Source organism: Cololabis saira, chromosome 5, assembly GCF_033807715.1.
Source record: "Cololabis saira isolate AMF1-May2022 chromosome 5, fColSai1.1, whole genome shotgun sequence".
Classification (NCBI taxonomy): Eukaryota; Metazoa; Chordata; class Actinopteri; order Beloniformes; family Belonidae; genus Cololabis; species Cololabis saira.
Window position 1 is genome coordinate 22,629,590 of NC_084591.1, and position 27,425 is coordinate 22,657,014.

Genomic DNA, 27,425 nt, shown 5'->3' on the forward strand with positions numbered 1-27,425 from the left:
TATATTTCTTCAACAGTGTCTAGCCATTGTCTCAGCCCTGGGGAATTGCTTCTCATCCAGTCTTGTCAGGGCCTTTTTAGCAGCAACAGTCAATATTTTGAAGAGGTAGATGTCTCTCTTTTCAATTACTTCAATAGGGATAAGTCCCAGAAGTACTAATTTGATGTTGCTGAAAGGTCCAGAGGAGGAGGAGGAGGTCGCTAGGCAAGTGGGCGTGGCCTCGTATCTCGGCAGTGACGTCAGCGGGAGCTGTTCGGAGTGTTGGTGCTGAAGAGACAACTCCGCCGCCGCTGCGCCGCTCAGCCAGTGCTCGCTCTCCCGCTGCCCTGGGCTGCTCGCTGCGGGAACACTGGATTTCAGCATCCTCAAAACTGTTTGGCGAAACCGAAAAAGCCCATGTGGGGAGAGATTTCAAACAAGTAAGTGGCGTTTTTTTTTTTTTTGAAATACCTCAGTTTATGTGAGACGGAGCGGGAGGGGATGAATAGCCTCATCTAAACGTTTATCGGGTTAGAATTGATAATGAATAAGAAGTTAATGTTTTTTTTGTGGTTGAATCAGCCTTGGTTGTTGGGTGCTGTGTGAATAAACCCGCCGGTGTGTCTTCCAGCCGCGCCTAAATCTTACCTTGTGTTTGCTGGGGTAAAACATTTGACTCATATTTGCATGATCGAATAGTCAGACATGCTCTCTCCTCTCTCTCGCAGACATGCGCACGCACATGTGCGCACATGCTGTTGTTTTTGCATGAATGGCTAATATCTCTTAAAGTGCAACTGAATGAGAATAAAAACGCGGACATTTGGACAACGTTGTGACTTGTGTTAAACCGCCTCATGTAGCCTAGAGAAACGCTGATGTACACCAGGTGGCATCTTACTGGGAGGCCTGTCTGTTGGTGGCCAGGCTCGTTTTTTTCTGTTTCCCAATAGCTCTCACAGTATCAAAGCTTAGTGAAAAGTGCAGGGTCTGTTATGAAGTCTTCTTTTTTTATTTCTTTCCTTTCTTTCTAGTTGACCACATTTAGGTGTGGCTTCAATAGCATCTCCTCTCTTCTCCACTCCAAGTTTCTTTCCTTTCTCCTACTGTTTCCATATCCTGTCCCCTCCTTCCTATTGCATTTCCACCTCTCTTCTGCACATCTCCTCTTTCCTTCCTTCACTTTTCCTATTTTGTGTCTTCAATCTCTCTCTTTGTCCCATCCTCTTAACTATGTTGCTCTAACCTCAGCTTCCTCCCGTCTTCTCATTTCTCTAATTCACTACTCATGTTTTCCTTTCACCTCTTTTCTCTCCTCTATTTCTGCCTCTCACTTGTTTATACAATGCTTTCTCATCTTCCTCTGCTTCCTCCCATCCTTTCTGCTTCTCACTCCCCCCCCCTGCATTGTTTCTTATTTTCTCTCCTTATTTATCAAATGTTTAATCCTCCCTTTTCCCTCCCCTTATCCCGACTTGTTTCCGTTTTATTGGCTTGGCTGATGTGGTGGAAAAACAGTCCAGCCGGGCTGTAAAACTGTTGTCCGGTCATTCACACGCTTTGAAAGCAAAGCGACTGATAATCAATTTTATAGTCCCTTTGATTTTGTTATCTACTCAGCACTAATAACAGCACCACTAAAGATATTATGACTCAGTATAAACTGAGTCAAAAGTGGAAAAAAGTGAAATGTTTGGTTTGTTTATTTTTTGTAGTGACTACTTTGCTAATTGTTTAATAAAACAAAGAAGCACTTATGTTGATGTTTTGGTCTCAAGGCAGACTCAACTTCTTTCTCAGTCACATTGGTGAACATAGACACATAATTGACTGTGGGAAGCAGAAATTAAACTTAAATGTCCGAGATGCTTTAACTGGTCATTTCAAAGTTCCTTTTGACTTGGAGCATATTTTATTTGTTGTATTGAGGAAATGGGTGGCAAGGTGCAGGAAGTGAGCAAAAGTTTCTGTAAACCTTTCCAAGAAATTTCTGTGAATTTTCCTTTCCAGAGGACCTCTTTCTATCCCTACTGTTGCTGTGGAACAGGTTAAAAAAATAAATCTCTTCCATCACATCAATTGTTAAAAAGCCACAACCTTGCTTAGTGACATTGAAAGCTTCCAACTGCAGTAGGGTGTGGTAATGACATCCCCCTTTCCTTTTCCCGCAAGACATTATATTTGCAGTACTGTAGCTTTTATGAAGCTCTGCATAATGATAAATAATGAAATCCACAAGAGCACAAAGCCTGGTATCCTGTCAGGGCCACTACTGTACTGTACATCAAGCACTTTCAACTTCAATTCACATTCCCCAATTTATGTCTGTACTAAAGCGATCCTGTATATTTGGCCATATTGTGCATTTGACTCTGTAACTGGTTCTGTGAGTCGTTCTTGGCTTTATACCAGCACCCCGGAGAAACAGATGTCTTCACAATATGCCCACATCTTTAAACAAAATCTTGAGACCAAGCTTTTCAATCTGGCTAACATGACGTGTCCTCACTTACCAGTCTGATTGCTCAAATGTCTTTCTTTTTTTTTAATTAATTTTTTAATTGGAACTCTGTGATTCATATGTGTCTTTGGTGAGTGGTCGTTAATGATTGAGTGTGTGTGCGTGTGTGTGTGTGTGTGTGTTTAAGTGTGACTGTTCAAATGTTCAATTTCTCTCATAAGGGGCTTCGTTAAACTCAGTGAATGCTGAGAGCTCTCTGGTGATTAATATCTCATGAAAAGGCAGACGGTATATTGAGAGCTTTTTATTGACCGCTTGGTTTCTTGTTGTGCTAAATATCATCCGAGGAGATTGTTATATTTTTATCCTGATAAAAAAGAGGACCTCTTTTAGATTCAATTTCTGCTGGATGGGGACAGATATGAAGGCGAGCAGGTCAGCTCTAAGCTCTCCTCTACCTCCTCTTCTGCTCTGTCCCATCAACCCTCAGTAGAGTCCAGTAGACTAGACCCCGGACAAAGCTGGCAGGTGGCTGTGTGGAGCTGGCAGGTCAATGGGATGGCTAGATAAGGTGGTGGATGGGGTGCACCCAAGGGACGACAGTGACACCTGATGCCGCAGGATCTGGTTTCTCCACCTGCGAGAAGGTTAAGAACCATCAGTAATACTTAACTGTGTGTAATGTGGAGCAATGTTTGCTCCAAAATTATTCTTAGGAAAATGTATGACAGGTTTTTTTTCCCCTATCACCCATCTGAATTGGTCTTAAAGGAGCTTGAGGCAGGATTTATGAAAAAAATGCGTATACGTTTTAAGTTTTCTAGTAATAATGTCAGATGAAGCGTTCCAAACCAAAAAGAATGAGCCCTCTAGTGTATCTCTCCGTTGCCTTGAACAGGCTGTGTGCTGCAAAATGCGCTGCAATTCTGGGCCCGAATTTCCCGCGCTGTCCTGCGGATGTGACGTCACATGACGCTGCATGCGCGTTCTCCCGTGCCGGCTTCGCTGTTGGCTGCAGTAACCCCGACGGTCGTCGTGGCGCTAATGAGTCTCATTTCTTATTCTTGCCTCAAGCTCCTTTAAAGGTCCGTAAGCCTTTCCTGGTACAGCACAGTTTCAACTTTTTTGTTGTATTTATTCCTTAAACATATTTTTGTTTTCGTAGCGGATGCTTGGTAGTTGTCATTTGAAAATATTTCAAGGTTTTTCCAAATCAGTACATATTGAAAAGCTATCTGGTCATTTCCAGGTCCAAGGGACCCCCCTTTCCAATGCCTTCTTTTCTAGCTCTTCTGAGGGAATACTACGGTATTGTCTGACAGATGTAACCTCCTCAGGACCTGGTCCTCTGGGGCTTCGCCCAGTTGGACATACCCGGATTATACACCTTCCAAGGAGGTATCCTAACCGGGTTCCCAGACCACCTCAGAAGATTGGAACTTGCCTTTTAGCTCAACCCTCTCTTCACTGTTACAGGCCTGTGCAGATTCTGCATTACTGCAGGCGCCACAGTAGAGCAGACTCTAGACAGTTTCTTGTGGTGAGGATAGAATCAAATGCAGTGTGAAAAGAAAAATTAAATTAAAAAGAAATAACAAATGAACAACATCAGATGATTTGATGCAGCAAGAGCAAAAATTCTCCTTTACAGTTGTTTCAGTTCATTGAGCGTTGCAGGCATTCATTTATGCATCCCTTAGAATTATGCTAAAGCATTTTTAGTTGGCTTGAGGTCTGTATTTGCAACACTTTGGATCTTGTTTTTTTTGTTTGTTCGTTTGATTGTTTTCTAGCTGTTTTGTTGTAAATGTGCTCGATGATCTAATTTCAACCAGCCTTTAGCTGTCAGATGGATGGTGTCACATAAAGACTGACTTAATAACTGCAAGCGCAAATTTTACCTCCTCCACCACCATGCTTGGCAGAGCTGGTTTGAGTCATTTTTTTAAATTGAAAATCAACATTTAACATGAGGTCTATAGAGGCTAAGATGTAACTCAGATTTAGCTTCTTATTCATTCATTCATTCAATCATTCATTAATTCATTCATTCAGGAAATCCTGCTGTGATATGCACCTGTGGAGAGATTGTCATTTGTCTGGAAAGTTTTCTAGTTTTTAAATCATCTTTCTCGATGTAGAATGATGGATTCCAAATAGTTTAGAAATGGCATCGATCAATCAAGTGCATTAGACTAACAGTAGGCTACTGTGCTGGTACTTACTCTCTGAATTCCCTTGGAAGACGTTTATAGTGCACATAGATGTATACAAATGCAGCCACATTCTAGAAGCTCTGCCTTTGCATTGCTGAACGTTTGCGATTACTTTGTTTAGGACCTCAAAAGTTGGAGATGTACTTTAACATTACTGTAAAATGAATGAATGGGTCCACTAAAAACTAGTTCTGAGTACCGGTACAAAATGTGATGATAGTGCTTTTATTTATTGTTTATTAATTTATATAAAATCCTATACTTTATATTGTGGATATTTTAGGCACATGTGCAAAGTTGCAGAGAAATAAAAGATAAATGGACGGATAAGAAATCCATGTTCAACTTAGGAGTTTTTTTGTGATTGGGATGAAATTACAGTATATGTAAAAGACAACCAAGTAAAAGACAGCCAAGCAAAAAAAAAGAAACCAGAATGCATTGCATTCACTTCAGCCAGTTAAGAGTACAAAGGCAAAAGGGATTTTTCATTTTCAAAATCTTTGCTTTGGTAGTTCAGGAAGATAATGAGCAGATAAACTGATGATGAAAACATCTGGCAGTGGCTGTAATCCCCAGCCTTACTTAAGGAACACTTCTGCTTTCATGGCTGTACAACATCTGCAGATGCAGAGCCCTGTGAAGAGCAAGTGTCAACACTTTTTTGCCTTTCCATAATTTTCATCATTTTCTTCCTCTTTAAATGTAAGTTGTGAGTTCAAGTGCATCTCTCTTGTTTTGTCTCTCTTTGGTAGCTGCTCTCAGACAAATCTGAGCAGTTTGTCACAGCCACCACAGCCGGGAGCAGAATCTTGGTCAGAAAAGAAGCTTGAAGCAAAGTAGGCACATAAAAGTCATCCAGACAAATCCACCCTTCAAAGCTCATTGTAAAGCTGAAACTGAGTGTGTATCTTTCGTGTGCAACAGCGAGCAGTTTGCAGCCAATATTAGAATCTAGTTGCAGAAATTTGAGTGAAATGAATGAGAAACTGAAATTCTGCAATATATTATGTTATATATGATATTTGTGAACACGTGCTGCTAATTTCCACAAGTAAAAACACAAGAACGGATTGAAATGTTATTAATGGCTTGGTCGCTGTTAAACGAGACTAACTGTAAGCGGCACCAGAACAGATTATTGTTTAATAGGATATTAAAATGTAGCCTCCAATTATTGTCTCTCAATGATAATTTGACCATCATTAATGATGAAGCGTTAAACAGACTTAACTTCCATACAGTGGCAGTTGCGTGATAAGCTATCATTAATAAAAAATAACAAATAAAAGAAATTTGAACTATTTAACAGCTTTGGTCATGCACCGACAGACCATTATTTGAAGTTCTCAACTTCACAATCTGTACAGTAAATACTTCAGAGTGAGCGTAAAACAGTACTTCCTCCGCTGATGGAAAATGTAAATAAGAGCAGTTCTCCAGAGGACAAGGCACCTGAGCCTGACACTGGAGGGACTGGTTTTTGTGCCAATCGTTAATGAGATCATTTAAAAGTCAAGCCAGAGTTTTGGCTGAAGACAGATGACATGTAATTCTTTCAGCTACGTCAAATCTGCTGCTACAAACTTCTTCTCAGGGAGAAAATTATAACTCTTTCAGTGTCTGTGGCTGCTTCGAAAAGCTGATGGAGGCACTGAAACGTTTAAAGCTGAAGTGCTGCGCAGTGACTTTGATTACTGAGTTGACTGATTTGGGGGTTTGGTTGGCATCACAATAAGAGGGTCTCTTTGCCAAACATAAACTGTTTTAGTGTGTACTGTAGTTGGAAAATAACACTTATTTATTTATACAGATAAATCACAATAAAAATTCCGTACTCTCTCTGCCAATAGAACATCTTGATTTTCAGATTAGACTTCTCCTATTCTGGACACAAGGAACGATTTTTGCAGACTTATAAAATCAATGCAAGCCACACTGTACGACCTGGATCTGATTAATCCTGGGTAAGATGTCGAGAACAGTGTGTAAGAACTGTGTGATGATGCCCCCCTGTGGTGGGATGTAGGTTGCATCATCAGCTTGCAAAACAGTAAACAAAGAAAAATGTAAAATAAACCGCTCTGTTGTAGCTTTTATGTGTGACAAAATGTATCTAAAAAATAACAAAAGAATGTGTTCCCAGCTATGATTTGGGGAAAGAGACCAACTTTGGATGTCAGTTTTGCTTAGCGCTTGGTATACCGCCATGTGACCCAGGCTGCACATACAAGCGTAACGTGCTATAACTTGCAAGGCCCTTGTAGTGTTGACTTCTGTTGCTGCAACTCTACCAAATCTGATTCTTTCTCACAGTATCATAACGTTTCATTTAGCTTTTTCTCTAATCAATTGCGCTAGGTCGCATTGATACATTTCAAGTTGCATTTCAATTGGCTAGTTAGTAGACTGGGCCACACACGGCCAAAGTTCCGGGGGCCGTCCCCGGGGCCGAGCAGACCAGCGAGAGCGTTCCGGAGGACACCGATGGGGCCGGGCCAACCGGAGAGTCATTTTGGGGGGCGAACCCCGGAACCAGACTCGGGACCAGGCACAGCGGCCAGAGGGCCGTTCTCGGGGCTGGGCAGATCCATCCAGGATCGCCTCAGGAAGAGGAACAGAGATGGGCGGCAGGACCACCTCAGGAACAGAGCCTGGCGGCGGGACCGCCTCAGGAGCAGGGGCAGACAGGATGCGGGGAGCCGGAACAGGGGCAGACAGGATGCGGGGCGCCAGAACAGGGGCAGACAGGATGCGGGGCACCGGAACAGGGGCAGACAGGATGCGGGGCGCCGGAACAGGGGCAGACAGGATGCGGGGCACCGGAACAGGGGCAGACAGGATGCGGGGCGCCGGAACAGGGGCAGACAGGATGCGGGGAGCCGGAACAGGGGCAGACAGGATGCGCGGAGCTGCCTGAGTGGGGACCCGGATCCGAGGCGCTGGCTGCGGGGGGTCCGGGACCATCACCGGAGCAGGGGCCGATGCACTCTCTCCTGCTGGGTCCATGCTGGTCGGTCCGTTCTGTCACGTGTGGGTGTAAGGTGTGGACCCAAACGCAGGAGAGAGAGGGAGGCCGGAGGCAGGAGTTCTCAAAAACAAAAGGATTTATTCCACAACTGGTAAAAACAAAAGCACTGCTTGGCAGGATCTAAACTCAACAAAACAACAATTTCAGAAAGAGGGGGATTTGTGCAAAGAAATGTGGGATACTCTGGCCTTTCTGTTCAGAGTGTAGTAACTTAACTCCAAGAAAAAGCTCCAACTCCAGCCCATTTCAGAAACTTATGCAACTTATACTCTCAGTCTGTTACCATGGTAACTTACTCTGATAACCTGGTAGAAACCAGGTTTTGTTCCACAAATCCTGACTTCCTCTCTGTCTCCTGTCCTTCATGAAGTGGAAATGGGTTGAATATCATTGGGGCTTGAATCTTTTCTTATACACATTTTAGAGATGTCTTTTGCTTTAGGCTACAACTCAACACCAGCTTCAGTATCATCAGTGGTGTACAATAACACTTTTTAATGACATCCTGCTCACATCTCCCTGAGTAAAAGGACTTTTCCTTGAGGATTTCTCAATGTGATGAGATATATTGATGACATCTATATTCCCATTGAAGCTCCTTTAATTATTTTTGGTTTGCCGGGGTGTAATGTTACTATAGTGAGTTACAACTATGAGCCTGTCACATTCAAACTACTTGTCTGAATAATGTTTTATGCTTCATTTTCCACTGCTATGCAGCTGTTTTACTTACCTTTCTCCCCTTAGCAGGATTGCATTAAAAGTGAATTTATAATACATCTACATTCCACCACGTGCCACTCATGCAATATTGTAAAAGCCATTAAACATTTAAATTGTATGTACTCCCACACTGAGTCTTTCCTTTATCTCTTTTAGAGAGAAAGGTTACATATTACTTTTTTTCTGAAAGATGTGATTGAATTAATTAGACAAAGAAAAGTACTAGCTTTAATAAAGAAAAGTAGGAGGATCTCTTCCAATTGGTTGCCGTTGCTATGCTGAATCCTGGTAACGGAGCTCCATTGATGATGGAGCTTTTAATAGTCACTATTCACCTAGCTCAGGGTCAACCCCAGATTTGGAACCAGAACCTAGGGGTTTCTAATCTAAGGGTTTTTTGACTTCGAGTGAGAATTTTAACTCAATTTGTTAAACCTCTTTTCTGAAATTGGCACCAGAAAGCATCTGCACACATGTGCAAGGACACACCACTGAAACAGGGCTGTGAGAGCTGTCACCAATGAGTGGAAAAGAAAAGACCAAAGTTATGTTTTATTATCAAGCCAGTCATTTCGCCTCTGATATAAAATAAATAAAACATAATTGTGTCCTATTCACAAATGACTGTGTGACAAAACAACTTTTTGCTTCTTACATAACTTGCAGCAGATCTGCTGCCTATGATAAATAGAAAAATAGATGAATAAATCAATCTGCCAGCTTTTCAAGATGCAGGCTCTTAAAAGACGGGTTTTCATTGCCTGCAAATCCATGTGCACCGGCATGTACAAGTGATATGGCATCTGTCAACACCAGTGTGGGGCAGATCAGACAGGCAGGCACTGAAAGCCTTTAGGATTAGCTATTTCATGGGATTGTCACCCTGATCCTGTACGTTTGGTTGGGATGGCCTACTTAAAGCTACATCTGGTTCCCAGGATGCTGTATGGGCCTTGAAAAAGAAGACAGGAGTCTAAATAATAGATTAAATTTGTACTGTAGGATGTCTGAGCTCTTTTGTTTTGTCTCTGCTCTGCAAAAGTTCAGCAAGAAATGGGTAAAACATGAAGCAACTCATATGTATGATATACGTAAGCAAACAAAATCATTTTTTTAAGAGATGATTAAACCCAGTCAAGACTCCCTGCTGGATAAGTGATGTCAAAACGTTTTAGATGAAATAAATGTTTAACAGAAGGTCGATTGTCCTTCTGTCTGAGTGTGGCATGACGACACCGATGTCTATTTTGTGTCTCCTCTAGATTATTGCAACCACAAGAGCTGGACACCTTGCTGCCATTTAGCTGACCGTGAACTCTTTATACCAGATTATTCTGCTCACACGTGCGGCCATCTGTCTGACAGCTAAAGCCTGCCTGATGTTTGGTCATGCAAAAAGAAAATTATTGCAAACGGCACAACTAAAACAGGATGCCTAAAATAACTAAAAGGAATCAAAGTGGTTGGATGGCCCAGTCAAACCTCGGCCCGTGTAAAATGTTGTGGTGGGAATTAAACAGAGCTGTGCCTGAACACATGTCCACAAACGTCAATAAACCGCAGCAAAATTGTAAAAAACAGTGGATGCAAAATTCCTCCACAGTGATGTGAGAGACTGATATACACAACTTCTTCAAGTTCCTGCTGCTATCAAGGATTCTGTATAGGTCCGCTAACTTATCAAGCATGCCTTTTCATTTGGATCTTGCTACAGGTTCCCACAGTTGGACTAATTCATATTTTTTCTATTTTTGCACCACCATGGCTAAAGAAGATGCAGCATTGATATGTTTCACTTCTGCTGCATCACATTAGTTTGATTTGTTGATGACAGTTTTTAGATTGCCTCATTAACATCACTGTCTCTGTCACGAAGCGTTTTATGTTTTAATTTACCGTTTTGATTAGCCAGAAGTCACTCTTTCCGGGGATAATCTTGGGTGATGAACATGAGGAAACAGTGTTTTATGTTTTAAATTCTCTTCATTGTCTTTTTTCCATAGATTTATGGTTGTTCACTTTGCCCCATCGTTGTAGAGTTGCCATTGGCTGATTTTGTTTTCTCAGGCAGAAATGTTAAAAATATCTTAAGGCTATACAGTAGATGCTTCAAGATGGACCTCAGGGTTGGTGATGGGAACCACCCTGACTGAAAGCGTGTAGACTGTGTTTAACAGGCAGAATATTGGTATACTTATGGTACACGAGGATGGACTATATGATTGCAGCCCTTGTTACACCCTGCAAAGCTGATTAGAGACCAGATCAGTACCAGTCATTTCTCCACCCTGCTTTCCTCCACGCTATGATTATTTCAGAGCCTGAAATGGACTTCGCCTTTTCATCATGGCTTCATGTGGGTCCTCCCCTTTTATATCTGTCCCTCTTGTGTGTCTGCCATTCTCTCATGTTCCATCCATCCTCCATCTGTCTGTTCACTGCATCCATGCTGGCAGGTATGTGTGCCAGCATGGCAGCATGAATGCTGCACTCTACAACTTTTGATTGTATGTTGTACAGACAGGAGCAAAATATCCAATTCAGAAAGCTGGACACAGCCTGAAATTCTCTTCTCATTTCATTGCGTTCAGCAGAAAAATATTTAACATTTGAAATAGAAAATATCCACTCAGCAGCTCTACTTTGTGAATATTGTGTTTATGTAATAATATAATATACTACTGGCTGGATTATACCAATCTGTGGTGGTTAATAAATTAAAATGTTGCATTTACTTGATTTACAGACTTGTGCTGCTCAGGAAAGGTAATTAATTTTGCTGGATGACAGCCTCTTAGCTAATTTCAATTAGACTTTAACTACACAAATGTCACATTAGTGGTTTTATGTCTAAATGAGATGATCAAGCCTGGAAGACGACATTTTTTTTTCATCAGTGCACCCTTACTTCTAGGCTGGGATGTTGTCCTCCATATTGTCACCTGCATCTGAGGCAGAATCGAATATGTTATTAAATGGTGACGTCAGCATGACGCACCACTAGGTTTATATTCTCTCCCTTCATTTCCAGTGATAGTAGAAATGTCAAGAGTGGACAGTAGGCTGGGGTAGTTGGCTGTTATGCACATATGGTTTTTGCCTTTATTTTTATTTCACATGGTGTGAGGCATGTGTATGGAAGTAAATCTGTGTCATCAGATTTTGAAAGAAAAGTGATTGAATTTCTCGCACTGAATATTTATTCATTGAAATGATGTATCTGAATGTTTTTTAACGTTCAAATATTCAACTGCAAAAAAAGTTCCACCGCAACATCCGGGGAACCCAAGGAAGAGCAATGGATTCTAGATTCAAGACCGAGAACGTGGGTCAAGCAAAAGGAGCGAGCACGAGTCACCCCAGTAACTTCGGCTTGTCAGCTAGTATGGTGACCGGATTTTAGCCCTGTCCAAAAACGATGGGGCTTCATTGTGTTTTAACTCTTCTTTATGGCATCAGTGTGGTTTGTGTCCGTAATATTCAGTAATAGACAGCTGACATTTGTACATTAACAGACTGTATTGGAAATGAACTAAGCAGAAGTTAAACGAGAGATGTGAAAACACATTCAGATACATAATTTCAATGCATAAATCTTCAGAGAAATTCAATCACTTTTTTCTTTCAAAATCCGATGACAAAGTTTTACTTCCATATCCATACATGTGAGCTGTAAGATCTTGAACAAACATTAATAGTTAATGTAGTTGGACAGAGGAGGTTATTATTATGTGCAGAAACAATAATAATCATGTTTTGATCTGATTATAATCATTTTAACTGAACTGAACATCATTGTTTTTTGTAGATCATTGCAGTGAACTAAACAATCCCATTGGTGTCATTTATAATTAGCGCTCGCACTCTGTAGATGCCATTTTCCCTTTAGTTATTGCACTTTGGACTTCTTGCTCTGATTGTGTTCCTCTTTTTTGTAAGTGGCTTTGGCTAAAAGCACCTCCTTAGGGCCTTGTCTCACCATAATGATTTAGCCAGCGGATGTCGACATATGAAAACTTTGGCAAAGACTGGTTGTTGGATAAGTTGTGGGTAGAGTTTGCATAAATTAAGGGCAGGATGAAGCACACTGGCAACGTTGTACTACGGTGAGTCATCGAAGAATCTTGTGCAGCCACAAAATGTCTTGATATATGACAGCGTATGGCTCATAGTCCTACCATACGTTATGCAATCGTTGACGTACTGTCACGAACGTTCCTTGTAAGTTACTCATCAATCGAAATATGTCGAGATAATGTCTAGTGTACCCAGAACTTATGTCTAACCTATGAGTAGTGTACTACAGATGGTGCTAAATTAACATGGCTGTTTCACTCGCGGGATACAAGATTCACGCAATTATAATAATAATTCTGGCTCCCTGCTGCTGTGGGCTGAGAGGTGTCTTCCTGCTCACAGATGCCCCTGGTGGTTGTTTGGCTACACTGCAGCCTCTGGTGACCCCCCCTCCTCCTCCCCCCTCGAACAAGAGACGTGATTCTCACATGAGATCTCGTGAGAATCATGCATTAGTGGCTTCGCATGGAACTTTACCCATCTTGTATGTGTTATATTAAACTTAACTGCAACACATATTGAAATATGTGGATATATGTGACGTGTTCCGGACAACCACAGAACGCCTTGAACGCGTTTTCAGCTCACAGCTATGGCATAATGCTGTTTTAGCAGTGTTTAGGGGAATTGGTATATACAGGAGGAACCATTCAGTACTCGGTCAAGACAATATGATGGGCATACGTCCATCCGAGAGATGATCCAGCAAGGGTAAGGTGAGACTAGCTGTCCTTCAATGCCATCAATTTGACGATCTACCAGTTGCGTGCCAATATAACCAAGAGAAGAAGAGGTAAAAGGAGTAGCAGGAACTTGGTGAGACCATGCAATGGGAGGTGACGGAAGTTTGAAATATGACCAGCTTAAGGTGGAACTCTTTGGTCTGAGGAGGTGGAGACCACGGGTGCAGCTACAGATGCCTCTGATCCAAACCCACGGCCAGGAGACTCCTTGGCAGCGTTCTTCAACGCTTTTGGTATGACAATGTTGATGTTGACACTGTGACTGCTGCAATGCGGCAGCATTTTATAAGCTATGATAAGTGATTGTTGGTGATATGCTGCCTCCCTTGGATAATTTAGACTTTTGCTGGGCATAAGTTACGAATGGCAGCAACACGCAAAGCACTTGTTGATATAAGTCATCGATATATTATCGAAGCATTCCATATGTTTCCAATAAGTTGTGTACAGTATATGTTATGGATACGCCCAGGCCATTAATACACTGTATGTGCCTAAATTTGAAGAAGAAGAAAAGGCATACACCCGCTAAATCGTTAAGGTGTTACTGGGCTTTGAATGTAGTGTAATGCATGTGTGTTTTGTGTGATGTTCTTGATTCTGATACCTCTGTTATAACTTTTCCCGTATCAAACACTGTTGGATCCTTCAAGGAAGTACAAGTGTTCAATCATGGTGAAGAGACCTGAAACATTTGAAGCAGATGTTCTAGTTTATTTAGAATCCACAGTTAATTTGACTAATTTAAAAGAACCAACTGCTTAATAACAGCTTTGAAAAGGCATATGATTTAATTCCTGACATTCAGTCATCTTCTCCATGCTTGATACTGGTATGACATCACAAAAGAAAGCAAATTGCGGTACATGTACTTTGGATATGTAAATAATGTACCGGTATGTAGATTAGAATTTATGTAAAATATATTACATATATAGAAATGCTTATGAGGACTCCTTTAGATAAAACAGATTATTTTCTTTTTATCAAAAGTGATCATTTTTATATCTAATCAGCTCCTGATAGTAGCTCTGGGGTAACTTTTACTTCTTTTAGGACTTTCTACAAGTAATTCCAAGTTGGTCCAAACTAAGCCTTACAAAGTTAAGGAATTATTTAAAAAAAGTTACGTCTTTTGAAAGCAAGACTATAATTAATTCTGGCCTTATATCTTGAAAAAAATATTTTAAAAGAAGATACCTTTCTTTAGTAAACATCTTAAATCAAATCACATATTCATGGGATACTGCAAGAAAGTCAGATTTTTTTTTGCAAGAAAATCTGACTTTGTATCTCAAAATCTGGAAATGAATTAACTAATAATAATAATAATAATAATAATAATAATAATAATGATCAGAAAGTCAGAATTTTAGGGTGCCATCTCATTACCTGATTTTTTCTTTTTTTTGAAGATTGATAAATTTGCAGTGCAAACTCTTGAGTGTCCTATAAATAAATCTTTACTAAATCCTTGGCAGAGTTTAATGGAAAAGAATGAAACAAGCTTGCTTTGCAACAATGTAGGAAAGTGGTGGATTTAAAAAAACAAAAACATCTTCCGCATCTTCCACATCCCCCAACCTCACCCTCTTAAAGTGGGATCTTTCTTTTTAAATGTCTGGGTTCTTGCAGCTGCAGCATTTCTCATCAGTGAGTCAAATCCTGTTAACTTAAGTAACCTTGAATCAGAGAAACTGTTACTTGCTACAAAATTCATAAACTAAATACCAATTCCCATGTGCATGAAAATCCTGGGTTCATCCAGTGAACCTGGCTAGAACAGAACCAATCTCCACAGGCATCATTTGTTTGGGAAACTGATTTGTTTTTTTGTCTCCTGCTTTAAAGCAAGAGAAAGATTACAGTGGTTAGTAGACATCCAGAATGGAGGTGGGCGGCAGCTACAACACAACTCTCCAAATGCAAAAGTGTGAAAACCAGAATATGATCAGAGCAGTCTGCAAGGCGCCTCTATTCATCACAACAAGATTTTCTCCCAGAGCCTCCTTCCACTTATATGGGTTGACGTCACATCATGTCCTGCATTAGTGGAAATTTAAGTTCCATTAAAAAGGTTCTAAAGAGACATCTTGCCCAAGGTCATCGGTCCACTGCAGGGATGGTGATGCATTAATATGACACATGCAGGACATTAATTATAGAAATCCAGTCATGTGTCATGCACAGTTGCATAAACACTCAAAAGTAAAGTCCCCTGTTTGGACGACATCTGCAGCCTTTGTCATTTGTTTTAATTTTATTTCATTTTGTGGCTTTGGTGACCTTTATGGAGCTAGACAGGACATGGGTGCAGAAAGACAAGAGAAGGAGAAGAGGAAGACACACAGCAAGAGCCACTGTAGCCTCAGTACACGAGACATCTGCTCAGCCGGGTGAGATATACGGCACCATGAACCTCAGTCACTTTTGTTGGTGATATTTAACCACTGGAAGTCAACACCGATGTTCGATCTGCTTTGCAGGGAAACTCCAAAATTTGTCAATAAAATCTTATTGAAAACAGGTTACAACAATGTGAAACAGTATTTTTCATTTAAGGTTTTATTCTTTAAATAAAACACAATAATCCATATTCAGTAGTCATTTAAACTGGTACTGTCAATCACACAAAGAAGTTATGCCCAACCTTGTGTCCTAAAAAACAACCTCCAGTGTTTTCCTCTCAAGATTTAGTGAATTGTTTCTTAACCTGAATAAGCACATTTAAACCCATGAATCAATGAAGCAGACCCACTGAAACTAGTCAGTCACGTACCTGCCGGCACGGGGTCATAAAAAATGGAGTGCTTTGGTCACACAAAGCAAGCTTGAAACTTGGAGGTAGCTTGTAACCCTAGAGGATGAATTGGACGTATGGCTTACAGATTTCATACTCAGATTTCCCCGGACGCTGAGCCAGAGGAGGTTTTCAGTAACTTTTCAGGTTTTTGTTTCAGTAACTACAGACATGGCATCCATCTGCCGTCAACCAGTGGACTTAAATCCCACATTGTTCTGGAGAGACTTTTATTTGCCGACCTAAGTAAGAGAACAAGCAGCATTCAGAACCCCCTACAGTTTACTTCATCATCATGGGCTTAGAGGCGAAGGTGCCAGCATCTATCTACTTCAGTGAGCCCAAGCAGGTAGTACTAAAGGCTTGTGTCTCTCTGTTTATTCTTTTCATTCCTCTAATGTGTTAAAGTCAGTTCAGCACAATTGCACAAGAAACTAAATAAATAAATAACACGCAGGTGGTGGATGTCTCCACAATTGCCTGGGTAACTGACTACCAAGCATCCTGGGAGAAAAGGTGGACGAGTAAACCCACACGTCCATCTCAGCCACGTTCTTTACAGACTTCCCTAAAGAGGACTAATCTTTAACCAGAGGCATTGGTAACGTCACCTTCTATAAAGTAAACAGTTCAGGGATCACACAGAATCGATCAAAATGCTCAACTTGAGCCTTTCAGAAGCATTTAAAAGAAGATTTGGAAAGTAGAGCAGTTCCTCTTTGTAATCCATCTGAATGAGATTGGCTGACTGGTGTTTACTCTGGATTATACTTGTTTTTTTGAAATATGTCCATCTCACTGAAGCACCATTTAGCATGTAGGGTGGACAGCTGCGTAGTGGATCGTGAGTGCATGCTCGTGGCTGTAGAGGGGGTTGGTTGCATGCCTGTTGGCAGGTCAGTGTGAACAGACTGTGAACATGGGGAGATTATTTTCCCACCACTGGTCACCTCTGTTGAGAAGTTGAAGAGAGCAGGATTTAGGTTCGGTCCTGCTAATCTTTTTGCTCTGAGGTTTATATTTGGAAACTTTGCAAGTGCGTGGGTGCTGTCAGACACCAGTGCTGTTAAATGTTGAGATCCCAGACTCCCACATCATTCATAGGTTGGACCATGTTCCCTGAAAGTCCAGTTCTTCCAAACAACGAGAAATAGTCAGCTGCAGCCTGTAGTTGGGATGCCACTCTGTCTGCCCGAAGGCCCTCATCTGGTTCTTGTGTGAGGTCAGAAAGAGTTGCTCTGGGTGGAGTCGCGTGCGTTGGAGTTTCAGATGTGGTGGAACTTAATCACATGTTTTATAAATGCATGGAGAAGTGACAGCACATTTATAACCGGGGGAGCAAACCCAAATGAGTGCATCTGTGGCACAGTCTTTCATTACCTGCACAGACTACAGGCCATGTTCTGACCTCGATGAACGACTCCGTGCTTCTTACCGGGGTTGTGGGAGGGGTGGGGTCCACACGAGAGTTAGCCCTGCTTGCTAATTAGTGAGCTGATGAGGTTAAACATGACAGGCAGGCCGGCTGAGCTGCGGCTCTGTGCTGCAGGTTAACCTGATTTCCAACTTCCTCCACATTCTCTTTCTATTCTCAGCTCGCCATGCGGCAGGTTCAAAGTCATTATTTGGCTGCACGCGCTCAAAATACGACGCTGCAGATACAAGAACTGCATCTGGCAGCGCCAATGTGCTGGCTACAAATAGACCGAGTTAAAGTCATTAGAAAGAAATGAGACGTATCCGAGATGGATCTGGTTTAATTTGGCCCCGCCTTGTCTGTTGTTGATAATGCTCAGATGAAATGGGAAATTAAAGCATCAAAGGGACAAAGAAACCTTGGAGGAACATAGTTTATCCATCTACATTTCCATGTCATTTATTTTAATAACGGCTGTGAAAGTTGTCAGAGAGGAAAATAATCTTAGATTTGGTTGTTTAACATAAAAGAACTGAGCCGCAGAGGAAATGAAGCTCAGCACTAAAATCACACCCCAGTTTTCTGTCTCAATAAGACCATTACGTTGTAATGAATGATGAAGTTGTTCCTTTTTTTTTTTTTTACTTTTTTGTTTTTTTAATGAATGCTACGACCCCCGGGAGTTATTTCAGACAGGATATCTCTGCAGTGCGTGCACCTCCTTATTTACTCATCTCAATGGTTTGTTCCAATTACTCCATTTGTTCTTTGACCTATTTAAAGAGCAAGAAGTTTGCTTCTGAGATACCCTCGGATGTCTCAACCTAGCTTGCTGTCAATCTCACCTCCACCTGTGGGCTCCGATTAAAAGGGGGGGTTGGTCCTACACCCCTGTATTTATGTGTAAACCTGATAAACTATGCTTGAATGGAGCCTAAACGCCAAAGCCAAATATGTGCTACAATTAAAGTGTTTCAAACGTACTGCGTGAGTTGTCTGACTGAAATCACCAACTTATCAAACACTTATGTTGAAGGGACCTCTTACTTTCTTGCAGGATCTGGATATTGACCCTGGAAGCTAATATATTTGGGCATTTATTGTGGAAGGTTGACTTTGCTTGGAATATTTAACTCACTACTTAAACCCTAATGAAAAGACATTGATAAAAATGAGCACGTATTGGACCAAGTGAGTATTATGCAGCAATGAACCCGATGAAAATCCTTTTCTGATCCGGATCTGTTAAGAATTTGCCTTCCACCCCACTTTCAAATATTTGCTGCACAATAACAACAATAATACCTAAAACTTTATTGGCTTGGCATTTTTTTCATTTCAGTGTTAAGAAGTGTTTTTTTTTAGTTTTGCTTTAAATGATGGATGTTCAAATACAAATCCATATCTAAGTGTTTTCTGCTGGTTAAGAAAAAATTCCATGATATGCAACCATGGAGCACACATTTACAAAAAAAGTGACTTTAACCAGTGTTTAACATTATGTAATTGTTTATTAAACATCAATAGGATGTTTTCTTGAACTTAAATAAGCTGTTTCATGTCGGAACCTATAAAGAAACTTGTGAGAGTGAGTTAAGTAAAAGGAAGACATTTGAAGTCCTGCTGCAGAGGAAAAAAGCTATTTATCCTTCCCACCAGTTGCAAGCTTTGTTGGTCAGTCCTCATGCAGGAGGAAATTCTACCCTTCAAGTTGTGAGTTATAATGTGTTTATTTAGTCTCTTTAAGCACATTTAAAAAGTTTATTCAATTCAACTTGTTGCTATCAGTCAATTTTTCAGCAAACGTCATCCCAAGGACCGTTATACATTATGTTTTAATTCACTTGCTGTCATCAGAGTGAAAAACGATGCTGACTTTCACAAATCTCTGCAGCATTTTTAAGAGCAGATAAATAATGTTAGCTACCATTGTGTGAAGGGAATAACGAGATGAGGGTTATACCATCTGTGCGAGCTCTCAGCTTTAAGGAAAGAGGCCTGCTTGTCATACCTGCAGCGAGACCCAGATCAGGCAAAACAGCCTTTAGTTTTTCTATCATGACTTCAGACAGGACTGCTTTTACTTTGCAACATATAAACAGTTTTTTTCTTTTTTTCATGTGCTTTCATTTTCAATTTAAGATACATTCTTTTTTATAAGCTTGGGGCCGAAAGGATTTTCTCTCTGCTTAACTAATTAATTATTATGCTCTCTCTCTTTTTCTTTTTTTTTTCAATGGGCAAACAGAAATCCCTAAATGTAACCATTGTTTAATGGAAACCCAGCGTGGTTTGATGAACACACATAATCCCACTGGTCTTGAAAAAGTGAGGTTATAAGGGAAAAGTATCAACTGAGTTTGAAGGGAGTTAGTGGGGGTACAAAGGTGCTGAACCAAGGATTTCCAGTTGTTTTTATCTGTTTTACTGTACTGTATATTTGAGCTATAATTGCCCTGACGGAACCTGCCTTTTACAGAAGTCGCGATGTTACTTGGACATGTTCAACAAGAGTACAACTTAAAAGTCAGAACAGTTCACAAAATGAAAAAAAAGAGCATGTCATTAACCAAAAGAACTGCTATACGTCTCTCATGCCAAATGACAAGAAATATGAGCTTGCAGCCTGCACCGGCACTCAGCCTCGGTCTCTGTCAGCGTCTAAAGTCACACATATGCAAAGAATCATGTGGTGCCACAATAAATACAGGGCACCAAGCAGTAAATCACAGGCACAACCAACCGGATTATATGTTACATAAACTCAGCCTTTTATCCAAACCATTGAACTGGAGTTACCAAAACCAAAACACGCTGACATGTTCATCTCCTGAAAGCATAAGCATGAAATAAAACCCCTTTCAAGGGGAAATTGCTGTGCAACATTTCAAGCATTGTATTTTATGACAGACTATGGATTTAGAAAATCTGACGTTTCTTATAGTATCTTACAATCACAATAATAAAAGGTACATTTGAGTAAATGTATCTTTGTTTGCTATTGTATATCTACCACAATGACTTTAAAAAGGCCTTCAACGGCAGATTTAATCTTGATTTAAAACCATATACTGTTTTGTTACTGATTGTCCAATCAAGTTTTCTGTATTTTTACAAAGCTCCGAGCTAGAAATAAATTCCACTGAGCTGAGGCTTGCTGCAAACGTATTATGTTTTAGTCCATCTCATTAAAGCAACGGCATACATTAAATAATTCACAGCTCCTGAGAATATTGAAATGTGCACATGACTACCAGGGGAAAACTATGGAATACAGATTCACTCAAAAAATAAAAATTCATAAATAAATACTTAAATTATGAAATATTCAATATAATAAATTAATATGAAAATAAAATAACTACAAAATTAATAGAATTTTTATTCTTTTAAATGACGACTTATTTATTTCATGACAAATTTTTTCGTTTTGGAATATTTATTTATTTTGTGGCACTTTTCTTTTGTAATGCCACATTTATGTATTACATTTCATGAAACTTTTATTTTATTTCATGGCTCTTTTACATTTCATGTTCTTATATTCAAATGAAGGGGTGTGGTTTTATAATGTGGGTGTGGCCAGTCGTGAACTTGAGCTGATCTTCATGAGGGACAGGAAAACCACTATACATTTTGTAATTATTTATTTTTAATATTAATTTATTCAATTGAATATTTCATAATTTGAGTTTTTATTTATTTATGAAATTTAGATTGAAACGGCGCTCCATAGACACCAACCATGATGCAGTGCTGACTATAGTGTGCTAACAGAGTCTAAACAGGACAAAGCCGATAAAACTAACTGCTCATACGTGTTTAAAACAATAAAACCACCAACTGGTTCTCTTTACTAAAAAGACGCAGTTGGTGGTTTTATTGTTTTCCTCTGAGGCACACCACAATCAGTCTCATTATAAACCCATTAATTCTACAATTTATTGACTGTTTATTTGTATACTGTAGATGGGAGAGAATGTTACTGTTAGTGATGTTCTGATTAATATGTTGGTTGTGGTTGATGTTGTGCATGTCACGGTGTGGCTGTGTGGGTCCCAGATGCAGGAGACGAGGAGGCAGGAGTTCCAATAACACATGGTTTATTAACTTCAATTAAAGAAAAAAAGCGCTGCTTAACAGGATTGCGAAAAAAAAACAAAAAACACAAAAGCTTTAACATGACCAAGAATCCATAATCCTGACATGACACATGGAGCTAGGACCAGTACGGACCAGCAAGGAGTAAGGGAAACACAGGACAAGATATACGGAAAAGGCTTGACAAGACACAGGTGCAGAAAATAAAGACATAACTTAAACACAAGGACATGGGATTTCAAAATAAAACAGTAAATGTCTTAAACTTACAGTATATATAGCGCTTTCCAGCTGTGCTCCTCGAGCCCCAAAGAGCTTTACACTGTAGACATTCATCCACACACTGGTTGTCTGCCATACAACGGCGCTGGCCGACAACCGGGAGCAATTGGGGCTTCAGTGTCTTGCCCAAGGACACTTTGGTGGACACAGGAGGAACTAGGGGCTCGACCACTGACATTCAGGTTCATGAGCAAACGCTCTACCCACTGAGCCTCCTTCACCGCAAAACAGGATGTAAATACAAAAAGCTGACAAAAAATAGTGACAGTACAAAGCGATATGTTTTCTGTAACGTTTATAGGACGACCTGTCCAGGAATCATAAACTTTAAACTAAGGCTGCGTTCACACTGCAGCTCAATTCCGATTGTTTTGCCCACATGTGACTCATATCGGATTTTTTAATGATCAGGCCACTTTCATATGTGTCCATAAATCAGACACATATCCGATCTGTGTCGAACCGACTGCAATATCAACGGTCATGTCGCATTTCATCTGACTCACAGGAGTGACACCATCATTACAGTTCTGCACCGTGTGCACTTTTGTGCCCTCCTTCTTCTCAATCTCCTTCTTTCCTTCGTCAGTTGGGCATCGTTTTGTTGGTTCCGACTGTGCATGCACTTCCAAAGTGCTAGACAAACACGTGAAGCATCCATATCTACATCTGTAAACACCACGCACTACACAACGTGTTGCTTTCCTCTGAGCATGTGTGTCACTTCAGGGCCCAACTGTTCATACTTAAGTGTGATGAATCTGTGGACATTCACAAGGCACAAAAATAAATCAAATAAACACCTATTTGTTACAAACGTGTTAATAATGAGCTCCTCTGGTGGTTTTAGTTTCTGACCATCAATGTAGATCTTTCCAAATAAACGTTTTTTCTTTTTCAATTTCAGTCAATTTTAGTCCAAATGTGATTTTCATACCAAGTTCAATAGATGCGTCAAGTTTAAAATAAGTGAGAATCCCAGAAAACATTTAAACATCAATCTGTTGCATTTTATAAGTGAATCCCAGCTGGATGAAACATCTGTTTGGTTACGATGTAGATAATGCTCAGAGCCTTTGAAATACTGATCACCAATACCAGAACCAACTGTAACAAAGTCTTTCTTGTACCAATGGAATGCTAGTTTTGGTTAATCTCATAGATAACTTTAGTGTCGGCCACTTCCTGTGATCTTGAATTAGCAGTATAAAGACTTATCAACGTGAACTGGAGTCCACATTAAGCAGAATGATGGTGCACAGTTGCTGATCTCTGTGTGGCCCTGGGATGATGACACGTCCAAGGTGAACCCCGTTTTTTAAACCGGGTAACAGCTGGGTGACGGGACAGAAGACAGAGGGGTATGCACATCCCACTACCATGTAAAATGTGGTGAGACAGGTAATGTAATGGTGTAATTGAGGTTTGAGGTGAACATTAAATAAAATATGTTAGTACCTTTATCGGAAAGCAGGTTTAATCAGCTAAATCTGAGAACAAATATTAAATTAACACAGAATCAGGAACAGTTTTCTTTTGTGTGTAAAAGCACGACCCAGATCCATCACACTGACAACTCCCCGCTTTGACTCATTTCTAAATGATGGTCAGTATTACAGAAAAATAACTACATTCATTTCTCAACTGCACGCGTTGGTGATTTACAGATCAAGAATCTTCCCCTCGGCTCTCTTTTTCTGTTAACAGCTCAATAATTTCCTGCAAGGATTTCAAAGCATTCTGTGATGTAAAATTCAAGGAGACTTCACGGGTCCCACGTGGACGTTTTGTAATAGAAATAAATCAAGCAAATACAAATTAAACAACTGGAGTGCTCTAGCAATCTCAGCACAGCACGCGTTGGCGTATAAAACATTTTTAAAATGAATGTGTTTTCTGCATCCAGCAAGACGAGAGAACAATCTTTTCAGAAGTGTCTCCTCTTGCATTACATAATGTTCATAAAAACCACAGCTGGCTAAAAGGTCCTCAGGCCCGACATCGCTCTGAATAACATGAGCTGAACACTTTGATGAAGCTGACCAACACATTGTAGCAATCATTAATCTGCAGATCAGCCTCCAAACTGTTGTGTTCATCAGTAGAAATGTAATATTGAGCTGCTGTAGGGGTGAGTGATCTGACGATATTAGATCGTGAAGGATTATAACGTGAATACGATCTTTCAAACTGCAGAGATCGTCCCGGACACATTCTCTAAATTGCAGTTCTATGCTGATGCACTGACTGACGAGACGTATTGACGTCTTCAACCTGACCGACCAATCATATCGGATTACGGGCAGTGACACACTTTCCTATCTTTTCCTACCTACTTTCCTTGCACCGCAAGCAGCAGCTAGCAGCTAGCGTGAGACCAAAACAGACAACATAAACAGGCATTTGACAAGTCAAGCAAGCGATGGAAAGACGTTACCTTTTATCTCGCAAAGGACATGGTACCGTTAAAGACAGTACAAAAAGGAGGTGTTCAAACGCCTGCTTAAAGTAGCTGACCGGTGGTACGAGCTGCCCGTAAATACTTTTCTAAAAAGAAGATATTGGTAAAAATTCAGCACAAGGTTTAAAGTGAATTCAGCTGTCAGAGTGCAATTACATCTTTCACCTTAATGAGCGATTTTCTACACAAACAAGCTTTCTAGAAAGTTGGAACACTGAACAAAATGTAAATAAGAAAGAAAAAACTGGCAAAACATGAAAACTAATAGACAAAACGTCAGTTATTGAAACTGACAACTACAATCAGTCAAGATTTCTTTTTCTGGCCCCATTTCTGCATTGAGGACAACGGTACACTGCTATCTTAGTTTTTAATAATGGGTCGGACGAATCTAAACCCAGTTTAGTATTCTCTAAATTATTATCACCTTCAGCAACATGTATTGTATGTTTTTATTTTTTTAACTTTAGATCGTGATAAAATCTAAATTGTGATTTTATTTTTTTTAAATGGTGTTATGATATTTTTGCCATATCGCCCACGTCTAAAGCCGGGCATACACTGTGCGATATTTTGAATCGTATGAGACTGCCCCATCTCACACTGCACGACTAGATCGCGGAGTTCAAAAGTTCAGAGCCCACGATTTATGTTCTCACACTGTACGAGCCGATGCTCGGATGCGACCCGTCTGCTCACACTATAGGATCATTATCCTCCCGTCGGACCTCTGTGTACTGGAAATATAATATATAATAAAATATCTGTACCGTTTCTGATTGGGTGGGCACTGCGCATCATTTTTAGACATAACAATGAACGCATACCGCAAAAGTTGTGTCTCGCGAAGGAACCCGACGTCCCAGCAAAATGAGAAGAGAAAAAAGAGTTGTTCCGAACAGTACAGCACAATGATAAAAACGAAATCACATTATGGGCGATTTTTATTATTTCACTTTAGTTTATAATTCATCTTCATTGTTGCATCATATAACACTGTTTTAGTCATTTTTGTGCACTTTTCGGCTCATTATATTGTATTTTTCTACATATTTGGGAAGACGAGGTTGCGCCAACATTGTATGACGTCAGGTTTGTTTACATCAGGGGCCGCTGTTATTGGTCCAGCGCAATAACGTGACGCGTCCGAAGCGCTCCTCGACACAGGCGACGCTGGAAATAGTCCCGCTATTAAAATAACGATCTTGAAAATACTTCCCAAAAATCCGTGTTCAAACTTTTATCCTATGCTTAACATAAATAGCTCTTTTTTTAAAGTGAAAAGAATTTACACGCAGGAGGTGGGAACGAGATGAAACGAAAAGGTGGGTGACCTGACGGCCTACAGCAGACAGCGCACACACTGAAGGCTGATTTATGGTTCCGCGTTACACCAACGCAGAGCCTACGGCGTAGGGGTCAAAATTGGGCCCGATCAAAAAAAAGTTGCACGACTGGAAAATCGGCTCAAAACGAGCCGATAATCGCACAGTGTATGCCCGGCTTAACCTGCACTCTGGTAAAAAACTCCAAATCTTCAGGTGATGCAAAAAACTGTTTACAGCTTTAACTACAGTACATACAGGCGGCCAAGTTGATGGTTATTGGAGCTCTTTTTTGTGTTGAGAATAATTCAAAATACTTTTTAGCGTCCTTGCTTAGAGATGGATTAAAAAGATATATTTATTAAGTCTTTGCATTACGTTTGAAGGCAGCCTACTGAGCTTCACATAAGCCCTGAATCTAGAGGGAAACGCTGACCTCTCTAAAAGTAAACAACTATTATGAGCCTGAAAGCAAACTTGTTCATTTCTTCATGTGAGAACACAGAAAACATCCTCTAGTTTATACTCCAGGGTTCAACACACAGTGTAGAAGAATTCAGATTTAAAGGACAAATGTTCGTCATCTATGAGCAAATTTAAAAGGTAGAAAAAAAAACGACCACTCTTTTAAGGTGGTTTAGTAAATTCAGTCTTTCCAGAAAACTGCTGAAACCTCTGATGTTTGTTGGGGAATCATCCACCAGTTAAACATAAAGGGAGAAAATAGATGTACAGAAGAAAGAAAAGTCGCAGCAGCATGAGATCTCCAGGCAGTCGCGTATGTGCACCAATGCATATCCTGTATATCTGGATTCAGTTGGGAAATAAACAGCACATTTTATCAGTCTTCCATTAAAATGAATGACTTCAACAAGATTGTTTTCACTGTCTTTCCCTCACAAAGCACACTTACCTGTGTTTGCTGTCGCCTGAACTTTGGGCTGTTTCCATAGCAACATTCATCACACTTGGCGACGGCAACAGCGAGCAAGCGAACATTTGCTCCCGTCTTCTCTCTAAACTCGCAGACTGTCATCCTCTCTTTCCTTTTTTCATTCGTCTGCCAGCCCCCCTCAGCATTTCCAGAAAATGTAAACACCTCAGCTTTTTTTTCTGTTTGTCTTTACACTAATGAACAGAAAAGGCCACCCTGAAAAATAAATTCTGTTGATACCTGCACATTGCAGTCTAGAGGGACCGAAACACAGAATCTGACTTGACTTTGATATTTAGCATACATAATGCACGAGCAAGGAACTGCTGTCACAAGTGTGATGAATAATGAGTCAGACAGGAAGAGGTTTTGGTTGTCAAGCTCGATACTGGGAGTAAGGGAGGCAACTGGTCTTCCAGTCCTTGCTCAAGGGCTCTGGTGGTGATAAAAGTGGAGTCATGAAGTAGCACAGTCGCCAACCAAGCGCTGGACTGGGCGTAGGTTTGTGTTTTTCCCACATCTTTGGAAAAGATGTGTAAATTTGCAAAGCCCAGGGTTGATACAAAAAAGAAAACGTTTCCCCCTAAAGAAAACTGATTCTTTTGTATGTTAGACTTTTTTACTTTACGTAACATCACCACACTTAAAAAGAAAAATTAAGAAATCAGCATTATTCCAGTTTAGTGTGTGGACCGGCACTTTTCAAACAAACAATGAGCAGCTGCCTTCAACTCCAGTCAGATGATCCATGTCTGTGTGCAAAGATGTTCACTCTGTGCTTGACTGTAAACGTTGAATATTTAAGACATGTAAATAATGTAGAATAGTGTCTACGCATGGCTTCGGGGGAAGAAATTGTTACATCGATGAAATCC

At 40.4% G+C, this 27,425-nt stretch overlaps 1 protein-coding gene across 2 annotated transcripts in view; it reads left to right on the forward strand.

Moving 5' to 3' along the window:
- Positions 1-290: 290 nt before the first annotated feature.
- The window catches only part of smpd3 (sphingomyelin phosphodiesterase 3), an 85,441-nt gene continuing 58,306 nt past the window's right edge, over positions 291-27,425 (forward strand). Inside the window, exon 1 of one of the 2 annotated variants that reach the window (XM_061721227.1) lies at positions 291-419. The gene's annotated coding sequence lies outside the window, so the exon portion shown is untranslated. The remainder of the gene's footprint in view (positions 420-27,425) is intronic. The other variant, XM_061721225.1, reaches the window with a different exon arrangement.